Consider the following 9,162-nt stretch of genomic DNA (forward strand, 5'->3'; position numbering starts at 1 on the left):
TTCTTTCTCAGCTTCTTCATTTTTCTCCATTTTCTCTAGTTTCTTAGTCACTTCTTGCTCCTCACTTTTCTCTACTTTTTGAGTCACTTCTCTTTCATTACTTTTCTCTAGAGATTCTTTTATAGATTTATTCTCAACACACACTTCAAATACCTCCTTACTCTATGTAAATAAAAAACCTTTTGATTCCTCTCTCAAACTTTGATGATCACCCTAATTCATCTCAATGACATTGCCCTTGGAATCTCTCTTTTTGACTTGTGGATGAACTCTATCATTAGGAATCGATTGATCAGTTTCTCGGAATGGACTATTGTTTTGATATTTAATAGCTTACATGGCATGATTCTTCCTTGCTAGCTTTTGCAACTTCAACTTTTTATTCAATTGACCTATGTAATCAATTGATTGTTGCAAGTCAGTCAAACTTTCTCTAAAGTTCTTTAAAAAAATTTCATCATTGCCGTAAGTCGCATGATAATTTCTTCTTCAATGACACATATCATAAGATTTCTAATATCTCTAACTTCAGCAAATCTTATAGTATTCTTATGAGAATCATGTAAGACTATTTTAATATATTATAGAATGTGAAAAGTCACAAAATCGCGAAGTTTTTTTCTTTAAAAGAACTTATGGAAAGATATAAAAGGAAATTTCTTTTTCCAATTTTTTCAACAAGAATACTCAAAATATGAAGGAAATAAAAGAATATGAAAGGTGACAAGAAAACGATAAATTACTTTTATTTCATTTTCTATTTTTTTCATATGTTTTTTTTTTCAACAGGAACAATAGCGTATGAAGCAAGAAAAATGAGAAGATGAATAGCTAGAAGAAAGATGAGAATACACGAATTGATTTAATGAAAGAAATATGACACAGTGATAGAAAACAAGTAAAGATGTAATATGTTTAGAGCCAAAGCTCTAATACTAGATGATAAACGGACTATCTCAATCACATTTGAGAACTTTTCCTTAAATAAGGTGAAACCTCCACAACAGTAATAAGAATAACCCTGGTTAACTAATTGGTAAGCAACCCCAAGAAAACTAAATAGATTTTGCTCGAAAGATTGATCGATGATCAAGAAGAAAGGAGAACATTTTCTTAACTTCAAGATTTGAACTCTCCACAATCTAATTGACCAAATTAGATTGAAAATCCTAAAACATGCATTTTAAACACAAGAATACAAAGAAAGCATAAAGCTTGAGAGAATAAACTCTAAGAAAAGTTCATTCGAATTCAAAGTCTTGTTTCCAAAATGTGGTCATTACAACCCTATTAAAACTAATTGAATAGACACTAAAAAAGGTTGAAACCTTTCATCTAATCGACTAAATTGATGTAACACCCTTTCAACTAACTCATAAATATTAATATATAAAATTAAATTGGTTCATAATTCATTAAACATGTGGGTAAATCTGGATTTTAAGATTCATAATGACTCTTGGATGAAAAAGTATCTTTTGATACATGAATATTTGCAATTCTCCTTTCTTCTTGATCATTGATCAATCTTCCAAGCCAAATCTCTTTAGCTTTCTTGGGTTACTTACCAATTTAATTAGGGTTATAGTTTAAGAGCTTAGTTAAAGACTTTGAAAATCTTGAAGTTAGGAACAAGTTCTCCTTTCTTCTTGATTTTTTATCAATCTTCCAAGCAAATTTGTATTAGCTTTGGGGTTGTTATCAATTTATTTATTGGGTGTTATTCTTATTATCTTTATTGGTGTTCATATGGAATAAGGGGAGTTCTCAAACATATTTGAGGTAGTTCCTTTTTCAGAATGTATCTTATGATATCAACACGACCTGATATATCTTATTTTACTAGCCTAGTTAGTAGATATATGGTCAATCCGAGGAAGACAATAGGAAGCTACAAAGTGGATACTAAGGTATCTCAAAGGGTCTCAAGAAGCTAAACTTTTATATAAACCAAACAAAAATGAGTCCTATGAAATCTATGGATTTGTTGATCATGATTACGCAGGAGACCTAGATAAAAGAATGTCTTTAACATGGTACATTTGGAAGGCCACTTTGTGGTGGCTCTTTCCTCTGTAGAAGATGAATACATAGTCCTATTAGAAGTTATTAAAGAGGGGTTATGGTTTAAGGGCTTACTTAAAGACTTTGACATTTCACAAAAAAACAGTAAAAATATATCATGATAATTAGAGTGCAATCCATTTATCCAAAAATCAGACATATCATAGTAAAACCAAACATATTGATATTAAATTCCACTTTTATAATAGATCAAATAGAAAAGGGTGAAATCAAAGTTATAAAAGTACCTACCTTAGAAAATGCTACAGATATGCTGACCAAACCAATAGCTTCAATGAAATTTTCTCACTGCCTCGAGATAATTGGCTTTACTAAAAGGAAGTAACACGAGGGAGTAAGATATTAGTGAATACTAACTTTTATTTCAAGATGGAGATTTGTAGAAAAACAACCAAAATAGTTATTATTGTTTTATGAAATAAAGTAACTTGAGTAGTTACATGAACTGATGCATGACTGAGCCTATTAATAGATACATTCATTAGATGAAATTTAGAGATACATGAACTGATGCATGACTTAGCCTATTAATAGCTTATTAAGAATCTGTTGCGTATCTTCTTCTCCTTACCTTTATCTTCTTCTTACCTTTGTCTTCAACAATCGAAATAGAGAATCTGTGAATCTGATTAATTCAATTTATCTTCCTTCAAAATTAGTAAAACTTTTGTTGCATGAGTGAGGGAAGGAGAGTGTGCCACACATATCTTATTTTCTTGTTTTAATCTCCTTCATACACATGTAAGATCTCAACATGTCATTGAACTTATATAATTAAATATACTAAAATATAATATTGAACAATTACATGAAAACTATCTCCATCAGTTCCTGTACAGAACATCTGACACATGTCTAGAGGCTTCAGCATTTGGCCTTGTGAAGGCCCAAATACTGTTATGGCTATTTAATCGCTCAAATAATATTTATATTTACTAATCATGAAGTTCAAGTAGTATCAATAGTAACACAAAGAAGCATGAAGATTAATTTTACGAGCTAAATTTCAAATTAAAGCGATAAATGTTGGTTGTGGATTTGGTGTGGTTTAGAATTGTAGTGCGAAAAGATAAAAAGTGCAAGAATGTAAAGTGCAGAAAATAAAAGTGCAAGAAAATAAAAACGACATAGCCAAGGAGATAGGATCCACTCATTTATTCGATTTATCATAGGATTTCTGAAGGTGCTTAACCTACTTGCACAGTAATGACATGACAAGCGTCCTAATACATTAACTAATACCTTAATTAAAGTAAGTGCTCGATGGATTGGGTACAAATATTCTCCATAATCATCCAACAAACACATTACAATTAAGGGGTTCGATAAGATGATTAACCACTAGGAAATGTCTAATTTACTAATCGATTTTTTTCTTAAGCTTAAATTGAGGAAGTCAACTATATTATGTTGGTTTTGTCATGCATGTCGCACACTCAATATACAGTTTATTGCTACTTGATGATTAACCCTGATTAATGAAAGAAAAATTGGAATAGACGAATTGATTTAATGAAAGAAAGATGACATGCTGAAAGAAAACAAGTAAAGATATAATATGTTTAAAGGCAAAGTTCTAATACCAGATGATAAAGGGACTATCTCAATCACGTTTGAGAACTCCTCCTTAAATAAGGTGAAACCCCCACAACAGTAATGAGAATAACCCTGATTAAGTAATTGGTAAGCAACCGTAAGAAAGCTAAAAATATTTGGCTCGAAAGATTAATCGATGATAAAAAAAGAAAGAAGAACTTATTCTTAACTTCAAGATTTTGAACTCTCCACAATCTAATTGACCAAACTAGATTAATCCTAAAACATGCCTTCTAAATACAAGAATACAAAGAACACATAAAGCTTGAGAGAATAAACTCTAAGAAAAGTTCACTCGAATTCAAAGTCTTATTTTCAAAATGTGGTTATTAAAATTCTGTTAAAACTAATTGAAAAGACACTGAGAAAGGTCACAACCTTTTCTCTAATCGATTAAATTTTTGTAACACCCTTTCAACTAACTCATAAATATAAATACATGAAGTTAAATTGGTTCATAATTCATTAAACATGTGGGTGAATCTAGATTTTAAGATTCATAATGACTCTTGGATGAAAAGGTGCCTTTTGATACATGAATAATTGCAATTCTCCTTTCTTCTTACTCATCGATCAATCTTTGAAACCAAATCTGTTTAGCTTTCTTGAGGTTACTTACCAATTTAATTGGGGTTATGGTTTAAGGGCTTACTTAAAGACTTTGACAATCTTGAGTTAGGAACAAGTTCTCATTTCTTCTTAATTTTTTATCAATCTTCCAAGCAAATTTGTTTTAGCTTTCTTGGAGTTGTTATTAATTTGTTTATTTGACATTATTGTTATTATCTTTGTGGGTGTTCTCATGGAATAAGGGGAGTTCTCAAACATAGTTGAGGTAATTCCCTTTTCATAATGTATCTTATGATATCAATACGACCTGATATATCTTATTTTACTAGCCTAGTTAGAAGATATATGGTCAATCCGAGGAAGACACTAGGAAGCTACAAAGTGGATACTAAGGTATCCCAAAGGGTCTCAAGAAGCTAAACTTTTATATAAACCAAACAAAAATGAGCCATATAAAATCTATGGATTTATTGATCATGATTACGCAGAAGACCTAGATAAAAGAATGTTTTAACATGCTACATTTTTCTAACTGGAAATAATTTACTTAGTTGGAAGGCCATTTTGTGGTGGCTCTTTCCTCTATAGAAGATGAATACATAGTCCCATTCGAAGTTATTAAAGAGGGGTTATGTTTTGAGGGCTTACTTAAAGACTTTGATATTTCACAAAAAAAAATTAAGAATATATCGTGATAATTAGAGTACAATCCATTTATCCAAAAATCAGACATCATAGAAGAATCAAACATATTGATATTAAATTCAACTTTTATAATAGATCAAATACAAAAGGAAGAAATCAAAGTTATAAAAGTACCTACTTTAGAAAATACTACGGTCATGCTGACCAAACCAATAACTTGAATGAAATTTTCTCACTGACTCGAGCTAATTGGCTTTATTGAAGGGAAATAACACGAGGTAGGAAATGGAGTAAGATATTAGTGAATACTATTTTTCGTTTCAAGGTGGAGATTTGTAGAAAAACAACCAAATAGTTATTATTGTTTTATGAAATAAAAATAATTTAAGTAGCTACATGAACTGATGCATGGCTTAGCCTATTAATAGATACGTTCTAGTAATTTAGAGATCCATGAAAGAAAAAATCTCATCTGTAGCCTACTATAAAATCCCCTCTTATTCAATAAAATTTGCTCTCTCACAATGGATGTAGGCCCCTATTTGTCAAACCACTTCAAAAATCTATTGTGCATCTTCTTCTTCTTACCTTTAGCAATCGAAATAGAGAATCTGTGAATCTGATTAATTCATTTTCTCTTCCTTCAAAATTAGTAAAACTTTTGTTGTATGTGTGAGGGGAGAGTGTTCCACATATATCTTATTTGGTTGTTTTAATCTCCTTCATACACGTGTAAAATCTCAACAATATGTCATTGAACTTATGTAATTAAATATACTAAAATATAATGTAGAACAATTACATGAAAATTATGTCCATGAAGACTGTACAGAACAACCCTCACAACCACAAACCATCGTTAGGAATTGTACTATTAGTGTTCTAAACCAAACTCCCTCTCTCCCTTTTGTCAGACTTACAAAAATAGCCAAAAGTTAACAAAAATATAAAACAACAAAATAAAGTGATTAGAAACAAATGACCAGCCAACAATAAGTAAAAAACAATCAGAATGTCCCGAATCCTCTAACCTATCGCTAGAAATATTAATTTAAGTCATTAAAGTATGTATCATCTGACACATGTCTAGAGGCTTCAGCATTTGGCCCTGTGAAGGCCCAAATACTGTCATGGATATTTAATCGCTCAAATAATATTTATATTTACTAATCATGAACTTCAAGTAGTATCAATAGTAAGATTGGTCATTCACAGGAAGCGTGAAGATTAGTTTTACGAGCTAAATTTCTAGTTAAAGCGATAAATAGTTGGTGGTGGGTTTGGTGTGGTTTAAAATTGAAGTGCGAAAAGATAAAAAGTGCGAGAATGTAAAGTGCAGAAAATAAAAGTACAAGAAAATAAAAATGACTTAGCCTAGGAGATAGGATCCACTCATTTATTCGATTCATCATAGGATTTATAAAGGTGCTTTCTTATGCATCTAAGTGCTTAGCCTACTTGCACAGTAATGACATGATAAGTGTCCTAATGCATTAACTAATACCTTAATTAAACTAAGTGCTAGATGGATTTGGTACGAATATGCTCCATAATTATCCAACAAACTCATTACGATTAAAGGGTTCGCTAAGATGGTTAACCACTAGGAAATGCCTAATTTACTAATCGATTTTGTTCTTCATCTTAAGTTGATGAAGTCAACTATATGATGTTGGTTTTGTCGTGCATGCCGCACACTCAATATACAGTTTATTGTTACTTGATGATTAAACTCATAGCTAATTGTCATCGACCACAAGTTAATCTTTAGTTTCACAAAGTTTATATGCAAGAATGATCAAATCTAACATGCATACAACTAAGCATGGAAGTTCAAATAGGAGAAAAACCACAAGAATTCAGTGAGAAATATGAATTAACAGAAAATCCGTATAATCAATACAAATGGGTTCCTCCTACTCCTAAGTGCTAGCAAACCTACCTTAGCCACTAATCCAGTCGAGGGTTTAAATTACAATCCAAAATGCTAAAAAAACTCAGTAAAAGTAGAGGAAAAGAGGAGGGGAGGAGAGAATCGGATTGGGAGCTGACAGGATGATGGATGAATGAGAGACGCACTAAGAAAGTGAGAGAAAATGGTATTTAGACCGATGGGCGGTGGTGCAACACTGTGCACAATGCCGCATTGGCGAGGACTGGCATCCGCAGTGCTAGGATACTTGCGTGCCTGTAGCATCGAGGCACTGTGTACCTGTGAAGGGTGTTGCGCAGTAGCGCACATAGGCACTACAACACCCATTTTGCAGGGGCGTTCTTGTTGTTTCGCCTCTTCTTGACTTGGTTGCTTCATCAAGGCTATGTTTTAGTCCTCTTTGGCTTCATTTATGCATTAACGCTCAAAGCTATCTTCTAGGTGTTTGATGCCTATAAAAATCATAGAAATTACTCATTCAAAAACATAAAAATCTCAAATTAAGCTAAACGAGATAGCATCTTTTAGGTGTTATCAACCTGACATAGAGATCCCATCAACACATTAACAGGAAGCCTCAACAATTTAAACATAACATTTACATTGACTGTGCAATTAGTATAATGCTGAATGAGAATAGTCAAAGCTTGTGATTCAAAGAAATTGACCTGCATGTGATTCAAAGAAATTGACCTGCATGATGCAATTTTTAACATGAGGAGATATATGGGAAACTTCACCTGAGATATCAATATCATCGGTAGGAAAAATATCCTCATCAACCAAGTGGATTTTCATTGACGATGTCAGGCACATGATGTCATTGAGCCATATTAACACAAACATAATTGACGCTGAGATTGACGATGACTAGCTATTGATTCTTAGGGAAACACTTACGAACAGTTCTAAAGAGCCCAAGTGTTGGACACACACCTAGTAGTGGCATGCTAGACGTATAAAGGGTGGAAAATGCAGTAGTTGGACTCATACCTTGACAAATGGGCACAATTGGATGCAGGATGGCTGAGGAATTAGGTTATGCATGCACTAGTTGGACCAAATTTCAAAGGAGGAAGTGGAGAATTTTGTGGTAGACACCTTAGGATGTTAAGTGGCAGCATAGCATGAATTTGACTAAGTGTCAAAGTTGGAGGTGAAGGAATCAAATTCCCGCGGAAACATGTGAACGCCTTGCATTTAGATAATCTATTTTTATGGAAACAAAAATAGTAAAATGAAACATGCATTTGTAGGATAAATATTTAAACAAAACTATAAGCATGCTAGAAAAGAGGAAGAACAAAAGAAATCAAAACTCACCTTTGTTGATTCTTCTAGCTTTCCTCTTCCACCATTATTAACGATCTCGAACATCTCCAATGAAGAAGGACACCACCAACAAAGTTACCTTGCTATTCTCTAGATTTTAAAGAACTTGGGAGGGTTGTCTCCAAGAACTTTGAGGAGGAAAAGAGGAGAGAATTTCTAGAGAGAAGCTTGAGAGAAGGTGGAGACTTGGAGGCTAAGTTTTGTGTAATAAAAACCTTTACAAAAAATGGGCTATAAGGATATATTTTTATGGAGAAGGGTTAACCCCTTTTCCAAGAATTTTCCTTTATATCTTGAGTGCTAATTAATTAAATAACCCTTAATTAATTAATTGACACATTAATTAAATAACGATATTTTACATTTAATTAATTATCATAAATATCATATATTTGTGCTAACCTCCAAACTCCATTATTTATTAATTAATTAATTAACATTAATTAATCAATTAAATAACTATGTTAAATCATATTTAATATGGAGTTAATTAATATATAAATACCACATATGTATATGCATACATCTCTTTATGAATTTAATATTTGAATCTTATTCAAATATATCTCTTTGACATATTTGGATTATAAATCATATCTATAATTAACCATTATATAGTAATCTCATTAATATAAAAATCTCTCATTTGATTTAAATAATTTAAATAATTCCTTATTACTATCCTCTAGTGAGCTAACAATGAAACCTTATGGACCTACATAATAGAAGCTCCAATGATATGAGATTAATTGATTAAACTTCTTTAATCCAATTAATCAATATTATTAACTATCGATCACTCCCAAAAAAGACCGATAGCTGCACTCTCTGCACTGTAGATATATTTTTATGTCCATGGATATAACCAATCGATAAAGTGATGATCCTTCACAAATGATCATAACTACAGCTAGGTCAAAATACCGTTTTACTGCTGCAGTTACATCTAACTCCTTAATTACCACTAATTCCTGTAATGAAAAAATAGTTTATAATCCAAC

General features: G+C 31.9%; 1 long non-coding RNA gene across 1 annotated transcript; it reads right to left on the reverse strand.

Moving 5' to 3' along the window:
* Positions 1 to 6,754: 6,754 nt before the first annotated feature.
* Positions 6,755 to 8,351, reverse strand: LOC120087047 (uncharacterized). Its single transcript, XR_016532486.1, has 2 exons — positions 8,153 to 8,351; positions 6,755 to 7,281 (listed from the first exon to the last, which is right to left on the reverse strand). It is a non-coding gene; the product is annotated as an uncharacterized LOC120087047 (long non-coding RNA).
* Between the last annotated feature and the right edge of the window lie 811 nt (positions 8,352 to 9,162).

The sequence above is a fragment of the Benincasa hispida genome, chromosome 9, assembly GCF_027475165.1.
Source record: "Benincasa hispida cultivar pf3 chromosome 9, pf3_genome.v1.1, whole genome shotgun sequence".
Taxonomy (NCBI): Eukaryota; Viridiplantae; Streptophyta; class Magnoliopsida; order Cucurbitales; family Cucurbitaceae; genus Benincasa; species Benincasa hispida.